Here is a 13393-nt window from a genome sequence, read left to right as displayed (position 1 = left end):
ATTATTGTGACCACTAGGTGTCGCCAAAAACGAATTACTGTGTTTTACGGACCATAGGGCGCACCGGATCATAAGGCGCATTAAAGGAGTCATATTATTATGATTTTGTTGAGATCTGACATTTTTCCAGCTGACTTTTAACACTGGTGTCCATCCGTCTTTCATAATGATTGCGAACGATAGGCAGAATTCCCCCCAAAAAAAGAATTATTTTGACCACTAGGTGTTGCCAAAAACAAATTGCCGTATTTTCCGGACCATAGGGCGCATTAAAGGAGTCATATTATTATGATTTTGTTGAGATCTGACATTTTTTCCAGCTGACTGTTAACACTGGTGTCCATCCGTCTTTCATAATGATTGCGAACGATAGGCAGAATTCCCCCCCAAAAAAGAATTATTGTGACCACTAGGTGTCGCCAAAAACGAATTACTGTGTTTTACGGACCAAAGGGCGCACCGGATCATAAGGCGCATTAAAGGAGTCATATTATTATGATTTTGTTGGGATCTGATATTTTTCCAGCTGACTGTTAACACTGGTGTCCATCCGTCTTTCATAATGATTGCTAACGATAGGCAGAATTCCCCCCAAAAAAGAAATATTGTGACCACTAGGTGTTGCCGAAAACAAATTGTCGTATTTTCTGGACCATAGGGCGCACGGGATCATAAGGCGCATTAAAGGAGTCATATTGTTGTGAGTTTGTTGAGATGTGACATTTTTCCAGCTGACTGTTAACACTGGTGTCCATCCGTCTTTCATAATGATTGCGAACGATAGGCAGAATTCCCCCAAAAAAAGAATTATTGTGACCATTAGGTGTTGCCAAAAACGAATTGCCGTGTTTTCCGGACCATAGGGCGCACCGGATCATAAGGCGCATTAAAGGAGTCATATTATTATGATTTTGTTGAGATCTGACATTTTTCCAGCTGACTGTTAACACTGGTGTCCATCCGTCTTTCATAATGATTGCGAAAGATAGGCAGAATTCCCCCCCAAAATAATTATTGTGACCACTAGGTGTCGCCAAAAACGAATTACTGTGTTTTACGGACCATAGGGTGCACCGGATCATAAGGCGCATTACAGGAGTCATATTATTATGATTTTGTTGAGATCTGATATTTTTCCAGCTGACTGTTAACACTGGTGTCCATCCGTCTTTCATAATGATTGCGAACGATAGGCAGAATTCCCCCCCAAAAAATAATTATTGTGACCACTAAGTGTTGCCAAAAACAAATTGCCGTATTTTCCGGACCATAGGGCGCATTAAAGGAGTCATATTATTATGATTTTGTTGAGATCTGACATTTTTCCAGCTGACTGTTAACACTGGTGTCCATCCGTCTTTCATAATGATTGCGAACGATAGGCAGAATTCCCCCCAAAAAAGAATTATTGTGACCACTAGGTGTCGCCAAAAACAAATTGTCGTATTTTCCGGACCATAGGGCGTACGGGATCATAAGACGCATTAAAGGAGTCATATTGTTATGATTTTGTTGAGATGTGACATTTTTCCAGCTGACTGTTAACACTGGTGTCCATCCGTCTTTCATAATGATTGCGAACGATAGGCAGAATTCCCCCCAAAAAAGAATTATTGTGACCACTAGGTGTTGCCAAAAACAAATTGCCGTATTTTCCGAACCATAGGGCGCACCGGTTTACCTGCCTCCACTTCGACAGCATCTTCTCCCCGTCATCTTTGTTGTAGCGGTGTAGCATGCAAGGACGGGGGTGGAAGAAGTGTCAAAAGATGGCGCTAACTGTTTTAATGACATTCACACTTTACTTCAATCAATAACAGAGCAGCATCTCCTCATCTGTGGCTCACTAGTGCAACAACAACACCCGAAATGTCTTCCGTGGAAAAACCGTCCAAACGGAACTCTCTAATAACTAAAGTTCCTTGGGTGAATAATGTAAACTCACTATACCGGTATGTTTTAGTGCTTTCATGGTGAGTTTACTGACAGATATAAGTAAGAACTTTACACTACTTTATATTATTAGACATATTACAAATGGCAACAGCTATATTCATAACAAGAAGATAAAGAAAAAGAAAAAGCTTATCGACTACGGTGTCGGCACGGACTACAAAGGCGGACACATTTTCAAGAATTATGCAGATCCCAAATACAGATCAGCAGGTACCAGAAGGTAAGAAAAGTTGCTTTTGCATTATATAGTGAAACAAATCGGCAGATAATATGTCTTATTTTATACACACACCATAATACTACTACTATGTTGAAGCACAGTACAATCCATCGAGTGGTGTGGCTTCATAGCTTACCTAAGCCCTACCAAAACATTTTGATGGATTTTTGAGCGCCGTGTGTAATGTTCTATATTTTCAATGGAACATATAACATTTTAGTGTTGTTTACTTGAGTCATATTGCAGTCTACACGTATCTCTTATATTTGACTGCCATCATATTGCAGTCTACACGTATCTCTTATGCTTGACTGCCATCATATTGCAGTCTACACGTATCTCTTATGTTTGACTGCCATCATATTGCAGCCTACACGTATCTCTTATGCTTGACTGCCATCATATTACAGCCTACACGTATCTCTTATGTTTGACTGCCATCATATTGCAGTCTACACATATCTCTTATGTTTGACTGCCATCATATTGCAGTCTACACGTATCTCTTATGTTTGACTGCCATCATATTGCAGCATACACATATCTCTTATGCTTGACTGCCATCATATTACAGCCTACACGTATCTCTTATGTTTGACTGCCATCATATTGCAGTCTACACGTATCTCTTATGCTTGACTGCATTCATATTGCAGTTTACACGTATCTCTTATGTGTGACTGCCATCATAGTGCAGTCTACACGTATCTCTTATGTGTGACTGCCATCATATTGCAGTTTACACATATCTCTTATGTGTGACTGCCATCATATTGCAGTTTACACATATCTCTTATGTGTGACTGCCATCACATGGCAGTCTACACGTATCTCTTATGTGTGACTGCCATCATATTGCAGTATACATGTATCTCTTATGTGTGACTGCCATCATATTGCAGTCTACACGTATCTCTTATGTGTGACTGCCATCACATGGCAGTCTACACGTATTTCTTATGTGTGACTGCCATCACATGGCCGTACACGTATATCGTATGTGTGACTGCCATCATATGGCAGTTTACACGTATCTCTTATGTGTGACTGCCATCATAGTGCAGTCTACACGTATCTCTTATGTGTGACTGCCATCATAGTGCAGTCTACACGTATCTCTTATGTGTGACTGCCATCATATTGCAGTTTACATGTATCTCTTATGTGTGACTGCCATCATAGTGCAGTCTACACGTATCTCTTATGTTTGACTGCCATCATATTGCAGCATACACATATCTCTTATGCTTGACTGCCATCATATTACAGCCTACACGTATCTCTTATGTTTGACTGCCATCATATTGCAGTCTACACGTATCTCTTATGCTTGACTGCATTCATATTGCAGTTTACACGTATCTCTTATGTGTGACTGCCATCATAGTGCAGTCTAAACATATCTCTTATGTGTGACTGCCATCATATTGCAGTCTACAAATATCTCTTATGTGTGACTGCCATCATATTGCAGTTTACACATATCTCTTATGTGTGACTGCCATCACATGTCAGTCTACACGTATTTCTTATGTTGGACTGCCGTCATATTGCAGTCAACACATATCTCTTATGTGTGACTGCCATCATAGTGCAGTCTACACATATCTCTTATGTGTGACTGCCATCACATGTCAGTCTACACGTATTTCTTATGTTGGACTGCCGTCATATTGCAGTCAACACATATCTCTTATGTGTGACTGCCATCATATTGCAGTCTACACATATCTCTTATGTGTGACTGCCATCATATTGCAGTTTACACATATCTCTTATGTGTGACTGCCATCACATGGCAGTCTACACGTATTTCTTATGTTGGACTGCCGTCATATTGCAGTATACATGTATCTCTTATGTGTGACTGCCATCACATGGCAGTACACGTATATCGTATGTGTGACTGCCATCGTATTGCAGTCTACACGTATCTCTTATGCTTGACTGCATTCATATTGCATTTTACACATATCTCTTATGTGTGACTGCCATCATAGTGCAGTCTACACGTATCTCTTATGTGTGACTGCCATCATATTGCAGTCTACACATATCTCTTATGTGTGACTGCCATCATATTGCAGTTTACACCTATCTTTTATGTTTGACTGCCATCATATTGCAGTCTACACGTATCTCTTATGTTTGACTGCCATCATATTGCAGCATACACATATCTCTTATGCTTGACTGCCATCATATTACAGCCTACACGTATCTCTTGTGCTTGACTGCATTCATATTGCAGTTTACACGTATCTCTTATGTGTGACTGCCATCATAGTGCAGTCTACACGTATCTCTTATGTGTGACTGCCATCATATTGCAGTCTACACATATCTCTTATGTGTGACTGCCATCATATTGCAGTTTACACATATCTCTTATGTGTGACTGCCATCATATTGCAGTTTACACATATCTCTTATGTGTGACTGCCATCATATGGCAGTCTACACGTATCTCTTATGTTTGACTGCCATCATATTGCAGTCTACACGTATCTCTTATGCTTGACTGCATTCATATTGCAGTTTACACGTATCTCTTATGTGTGACTGCCATCATAGTGCAGTCTACACGTATCTCTTATGCTTGACTGCATTCATATTGCAGTTTACACGTATCTCTTATGTGTGACTGCCATCATAATGCAGTCTACACGTATCTCTTATGTGTGACTGCCATCATAGTGCAGTCTACACGTATCTCTTATGTGTGACTGCCATCATATTGCAGTCTACACATATCTCTTATGCTTGACTGCATTCATATTGCAGTTTACACGTATCTCTTATGTGTGACTGCCATCACATGGCAGTCTACACGTATCTCTTATGCTTGACTGCATTCATATTGCAGTTTACACGTATCTCTTATGTGTGACTGCCATCACATGGCAGTCTACACGTATTTCTTATGTTGGACTGCCATCATATTGCAGTCTACACGTATCTCTTATGCTGGACTGCATTCATATTGCAGTTTACACGTATCTCTTATGTGTGACTGCCATCATATTACAGTCTACACGTATCTCTTCTGTGTGACTGCCATCATATTGCAGTCTACACGTATCTCTTATGCTTGACTGCCATCATATTACAGCCTACACGTATCTCTTATGTTTGACTGCCATCATATTACAGCCTACACGTATCTCTTATGTTTGACTGCCATCATATTGCAGTCTACACGTATCTCTTATGCTTGACTGCCATCACATGGCAGTACACGTATATCGTATGTGTGACTGCCATCACATGGCAGTCTACACGTATTTCTTATGTTGGACTGCCATCATATTGCAGCATACATGTATCTCTTATGTGTGACTGCCATCACATGGCAGTACACGCATATCGTATGTGTGACTGCCATCATATGGCAGTCTACACGTATCTCTTATGTGTGACTGCCATCATATTGCAGTCTACACATATCTCTTATGTGTGACTGCCATCATATTGCAGTTTACACGTATCTCTTATGTGTGACTGCCATCATATTGCAGTTTACACATATCTCTTATGTGTGACTGCCATCACATGGCAGTCTACACGTATTTCTTATGTTGGACTGCCATCATATTGCAGTATACATGTATCTCTTATGTGTGACTGCCATCATATTGCAGTCTACACGTATATCATATGTTTGACTGCCATCATATTGCAGCATACACATATCTCTTATGCTTGACTGCCATCATATTACAGCCTACACATATCTCTTATGTTTGACTGCATTCATATTGCAGTCTACACGTATCTCTTATGTGTGACTGCCATCATAGTGCAGTCTACATGTATCTCTTATGTGTGACTGCCATCATAGTGCAGTCTACACGTATCTCTTATGTGTGACTGCCATCATATTGCAGTCTACACATATCTCTTATGCTTGACTGCCATCATATTGCAGTCTACACATATCTCTTATGCTTGACTGCCATCATATTGCAGTCTACACATATCTCTTATGTGTGACTGCCATCATAGTGCAGTCTACACGTATCTCTTATGTGTGACTGCCATCACATGGCAGTCTACACGTATTTCTTATGTTGGACTGCCATCATATTGCAGTCTACACGTATCTCTTATGTTTGACTGCCATCATATTGCAGTTTACACATATCTCTTATGTGTGACTGCCATCACATGGCAGTCTACACGTATCTCTTATGTGTGACTGCCATCGCATGGCAGTCTACACGTATTTCTTATGTTGGACTGCCATCATATTGCAGTATACATGTATCTCTTATGTGTGACTGCCATCACATGGCAGTCTACACGTATATCGTATGTGTGACTGCCATCATATGGCAGTCTACACGTATCTCTTATGTGTGACTGCCATCATATTGCAGTATACATGTATCTCTTATGTGTGACTGCCATCATATTGCAGTTTACACATATCTCTTATGTGTGACTGCCATCACATGGCAGTCTACACGTATCTCTTATGTGTGACTGCCATCACATGGCAGTATACATGTATCTCTTATGTGTGACTGCCATCACATGGCAGTACACGTATATCGTATGTGTGACTGCCATCATATGGCAGTCTACACGTATCTCTTATGTGTGACTGCCATCATATTGCAGTATACATGTATCTCTTATGTGTGACTGCCATCATATTGCAGTCTTCACGTATCTTGTATATGTAACTGCCATCATATTGCAGCATACATGTATCTCTTATGTGTGACTGCCATCATATTACAGTCTATACGTACATACTAATTAAATAAAAAAAATAAAAAATAGTACCTGTATTTTTCAGAGGCAGTACTTTTTTTTTATTCATTAGTACCGTGGTACTTTATTAGTACCAATATAGCGTACAACCCTATCTCAAATACAGAATGTTCTGCCGGGACCAAGGGGACATAATGCCCCCTTAAAATAAAATATTATTGAGAACCGGAACATATTTATTTAACTGCACAAACGGTTATTACTTGATGCAAGAAGACACAAGACCAGAGACCAGAGACACAAGACCAGAGACACAACACCCGTCACGTCCAGCTGACTTGGTCTGACCCCCCGGGAACATGCGGAGGTCTGTAAATAAACCGAGGCGAGGAAAGGACGTCTCTAAATGTTTGTTCAGACTCTTATCTCGAACTGTACATTTCCTTTTGGAGTTTCCTTTTTGCGCTAAATGAGTCGCAATGTTTAGACCCCCGAGGTTTATGGACACACTCCAAACTCACTTCCTGTGAGGACCTCTGACAGCACAATACAAGAGCAGTCTATTAAGAACCAGAATGGATTGTGTTCTACTTCCTGTATTCTATCACATTTACACCAGGTTTGTGTGTACTAAAACATGTGCACACTATAATAATTGCACACACAGGTGATCTGCTCATGTTAGATCCATTATGGACTGGACTCTCACACTATTATGTTAGATCCACTATGGACTGGACTCTCACACTATTATGTTAGATCCACTATGGACTGGACTCTCACACTATTATGTTAGATCCACTATGGACTGGACTCGCACACTATTATGTTAGATCCACTATGGACTGGACTCTCACACTATTATGTTAGATCCACTATGGACTGGACTCTCACACTATTATGTTATATCCACTATGGACTGGACTCTCACACTATTATGTTAGATCCACTATGGACTGGACTCTCACACTATTATGTTAGATCCACTATGGACTGGACTCTCACTCTATTATGTTAGATCCACTATGGACTGGACTCTCACTCTATTATGTTAGATCCACTATGGACTGGACTCTCACTATTATGTTAGATCCACTATGGACTGGACTCTCACACTATTATGTTAGATCCACTATGGACTGGACTCTCACACTATTATGTTAGATCCACTATGGACTGGACTCTCACACTATTATGTTAGATCCACTATGGACTGGACTCACACTATTATGTTAGATCCACTATGGACTGGACTCTCACACTATTATGTTAGATCCACTATGGACTGGACTCTCACACTATTATGTTAGATCCACTATGGACTGGACTCTCACACTATTATGTTAGATCCACTATGGACTGGATTCTCACACTATTATGTTAGATCCACTATGGACTGGACTCTCACACTATTATGTTAGATCCACTATGGACTGGACTCTCACACTATTATGTTAGATCCACTATGGACTGGACTCTCACTCTATTATGTTAGATCCACTATGGACTGGACTCTCACTATTATGTTAGATCCACTATGGACTGGACTCTCACACTATTATGTTAGATCCACTATGGACTGGACTCTCACACTATTATGTTAGATCCACTATGGACTGGACTCTCACACTATTATGTTAGATCCACTATGGACTGGATTCTCACACTATTATGTTAGATCCACTATGGACTGGACTCACACTATTATGTTAGATCCACTATGGACTGGACTCTCACACTATTATGTTAGATCCACTATGGACTGGACTCTCACACTATTATGTTAGATCCACTATGGACTGGATTCTCACACTATTATGTTAGATCCACTATGGACTGGACTCTCACACTATTATGTTAGATCCACTATGGACTGGACTCTCACACTATTATGTTAGATCCACTATGGACTGGACTCTCACTATTATGTTAGATCCACTATGGACTGGACTTTCTCACTATTATGTTAGATCCTCTATGGACTGGACTCTCACACTATTATGTTAGATCCACTATGGACTGGACTCTCACACTATTATGTTAGATCCACTATGGACTGGACTCTCACACTATTATGTTAGATCCACTATGGACTGGACTCTCACACTATTATGTTAGATCCACTATGGACTGGACTCTCTCACTATTATGTTAGATCCACTATGGACTGGACTCTCACTATTATGTTAGATCCACTATGGACTGGACTTTCACACTATTATGTTAGATCCACTATGGACTGGACTCTTACTATTATGTTAGATCCACTATGGACTGGACTCTCACACTATTATGTTAGATCCACTATGGACTGGACTCTCACTCTATTATGTTAGATCCACTATGGACTGGACTCTCACCCTATTATGTTAGATCCACTATGGACTGGACTCTCACACTATTATGTTAGATCCACTATGGACTGGACTCTCTCACTATTATGTTAGATCCACTATGGACTGGACTCTCTCACTATTATGTTAGATCCACTATGGACTGGACTCTCACTCTATTATGTTAGATCCACTATGGACTGGACTCTCACTATTATGTTAGATCCACTATGGACTGGACTCTTACTATTATGTTAGATCCACTATGGACTGGACTCTCACACTATTATGTTAGATCCACTATGGACTGGACTCTCACACTATTATGTTAGATCCACTATGGACTGGACTCTCACACTATTATGTTAGATCCACTATGGACTGGACTCTCACACTATTATGTTAGATCCACTATGGACTGGACTCTCACACTATTATGTTAGATCCACTATGGACTGGACCCTCACTATTATGTTAGATCCACTATGGACTGGACTCTCACACTTTTATGTTAGATCCACTATGGACTGGACTCTCACACTATTATGTTAGATCCACTATGGACTGGACTCTCACTATTATGTTAGATCCACTATGGACTGGACTCTCACACTATTATGTTAGATCCACTATGGACTGGACTCTCACACTATTATGTTAGATCCACTATGGACTGGACTCTCACTATTATGTTAGATCCACTATGGACTGGACTCTCACTATTATGTTAGATCCACTATGGACTGGACTCTCATACTATTATGTTAGATCCACTATGGACTGGACTCTAACTATTATGTTAGATCCACTATGGACTGGACTCTCACTATTATGTTAGATCCACTATGGACTGGACTCTCACACTATTATGTTAGATCCATTATGGACTGGACTCTCACACTATTATGTTAGATCCACTATGGACTGGACTCTCATACTATTATGTTAGATCCACTATGGACTGGACTCTCACTCTATTATGTTAGATCCACTATGAACTGGACTCTCACACTATTATGTTAGATCCACTATGGACTGGACTCTCACACTTTTTTGTTAGATCCACTATGGACTGGACTCTCACACTATTATGTTAGATCCACTATGGACTGCACTCTCACTATTATGTTAGATCCACTATGGACTGGACTCTCACTATTATGTTAGATCCACTATGGACTGGACTCTCACTATCATGTTAGATCCACTATGGACTGGACTCTCACTATTATGTTAGATCCACTATGGACTGAACTCTCACTATTATGTTAGATCCACTATGGACTGGACTCACACTATTTTGTTAGATCCACTATGGGTTCATTGAGGTTAGCTAATTAGGGACCGCAATGTCCCTTTGGGACAGAGGACCCTATTGTATTTTGTGCGTTTTATTATTATTATTATTCCGCCGCCTCTTTGAGCTGTAATTTGACCCCCTTAACATGCTTCAAAACTCACCATATTTGACACACACATCAGGACTGTCAAAAATTGCCATCTAATCAAAAAACAAAACCCCAAAACTCAAAATTGCGCTCTAGCGCCCCCTAGGAAAAAACACAGACAAAACTGCTTGTAACTTCCAGTAGGAATACCGTAGGTCTGACTTAGACCTAGATTTCATACATTGACATCCTTCAGCAAAAATCAACAGGAATTTGGCAATTCCCCCTTCAAAACAAATGTTTACCAAAAACAGTCACTTTTGCCTCTTTGAGCTGTAATTTGACCCCCTTAACATGCTTCAAAACTCACCAAACTTGACACACACATCAGGACTGGCAAAAATTGCGATCTAATAAAAAAATCCAACCCCAAAACTCAAAATTGCGCTCTTCCCCCGAGGAAGAAAACACAGACACAACTGCTCCTAGGAAGAAAACTGCCTATAACTTCCTGTAAGAATGTCTTAGAGACATGAAACCTCTATGTAGGTCTCACTTAGACCTACATTTCATATATTGACAACCCCCAGCAAAAATCAACAGGAAGTTTGCAATTCCCCCTTCAAAACAAAAGTTTTGTAAAAACAGGTCACCTATTTTCAAACATTATCTCCTCTGAGCGCGTTTGTCGTGTCGGCTTCAAACTAGCACAGGAGAGAGATTGAACCCTTCTGATTAAAAGTTGACGAAAGAGTTGTAATTACTGCTCCGGTTTGGATTTTATGAGCCGTCAAAGTCGGTCCCGTCCATCGCTGCTTGCAGCTTTAATTAGGGCCCGCATGGCCCATTGCATAAGGACTCCCAAAGGGAGTCCTTATGCAATGGGACATAAGGACCTATTGAATTTGTAAGGTTTTATTCTTTATTCTTTATTCTTCCGACGCCACATGAAACTGTAATTTGACCCAAATTTGTAATTTGCTTCAAAACTCACCATATTTGACCCACACATCAGGACCTGCGAAAATTGCCTTTTTTTAAAACAAAACTCAAAATTGCGCTTTAGCGCCCCCTAGGAAAAAAAAAAACTAGACTGCCTGTAACTCCCACTAGGAAGGTCGGAGAGACATGAAACAAAAACCTCTATGTAGGTCTGACTTAGACCTACATTTCATAATAGTACATTGTCGGGTTAAAATCAACAGGAAGTTGGCAATTCCCCCTTCAAGACAAAAAAGTACTCAAAACAGTAACTTTTGCCTCTTTGAGCTGTAATTTGACCCCTTTAACACGCGTCAAAACTCACCAAACTGAACGCACACATCAGGACTGGCAAAAATTGTGATCTTATAAAAATATCTAACCCCAAATCTCAAAATTGCGCTCTAGCGCAATTTTTGAATAAAACGCAGAAAAAACTGCTCCTCGGAAGAAAAAAATGACAAAACTGCCTGTAACTCCCACTAGGAAGGTCGGAGAGACATGAAACAAAAACCTCTATGTAGGTCTAACTTAGACCTACATTTCATATATTGACAACCCCCAGCAAAAATCAACAGGAAGTTTGCAATTCCCCCTTCAAAACAAAAGTTTTGTAAAAACAGGTCACCTATTTTCAAACATTATCTCCTCTGAGCGGGTTTGTCGTGTCGGCTTCAAACTAGCACAGGAGAGAGATTGAACCTTTCTGATTAAAAGTTGACGAAAGAGTTGTAATTACTGCTCCGGTTTGGATTTTATGTGCCGTCAAAGTTGGTCCCGTCCATCACTGCTTGCAGCTTTAATTAGGGCCCGCATGGCCCATTGCATAAGGACTCCCAAAGGGAGTCCTTATGCAATGGGACATAAGGACCTATTGAATTTGTAAGGTTTTATTATTATTAAACCGGCCGCCTCTTTGAGCACTAATTTGACCCACGCCATGCTTCAAAACTCACCATATTTGACCCACACATCAGGACCTGCGAAAATTGTCTTTTAATGAAAAAACCAAACCCCAAAACTCAAAATTGCGCTCTAGCGCCCCCTAGGAAAAAACAACTCCCACTAGGAAGGTCGGAGAGACATGAAACAAAATCCTCTATGTAGGTCTCACTTAGACCTACATTTCATAATAGTACATTGTCGGGTTAAAATCAACAGGAAGTTGGCAATTCCCCCTTCAAGACAAAAAAGTACTAAAAACAGTAACTTTTGCCTCTTTGAGCTGTAATTTGACCCTCTTAACACGCTTCAAAACTCACCAAACTGAACGCACACATTAGGACTGTCAAAAATTGCGATCTTATAAAAATACCTAACCCCAAATCTCAAAAATTGCGCTGGCGCAATTTTTGAATAAAACGCAGAAAGAACTGCTCCTCGGAAGAAAAAAATGACAAAACTGCCTGTAACTCCCACTGGGAATGTCGGAGACGTGAAACAAAAACCTCTATGTAGGTCTCACTTAGACCTACATTTCATGAATTGACAACCCCCAGCAAAAATCAACAGGAAGTTTGCTATTCCCCCTTCAAAACAACATTTCTGTAAAAACCGGTCGGCTTCAAACTAACACAGGAGAGAGATTGAACCCTTCTGATTAAAAGTTGGCGAAAGAGTTTTGATACCTGCTCCGGTTTTGATTTTATGACCCTTCAAAGAACCTCTGCGCTGACGCTGCGGTTTTTTCAAGATGGCTGCTTAAAAGCAGGAAGCACCAGCGTGCCCACACAATGCAGACAAGGTAGGTACACTAGACAAAAGTATTGGGACAATTCGGACTAAAAGTAGACAAA

Source organism: Nerophis lumbriciformis, linkage group LG07, assembly GCF_033978685.3.
Source record: "Nerophis lumbriciformis linkage group LG07, RoL_Nlum_v2.1, whole genome shotgun sequence".
In the NCBI taxonomy this organism is placed as follows: Eukaryota; Metazoa; Chordata; class Actinopteri; order Syngnathiformes; family Syngnathidae; genus Nerophis; species Nerophis lumbriciformis.
This window is presented reverse-complemented; position numbering follows the sequence as displayed.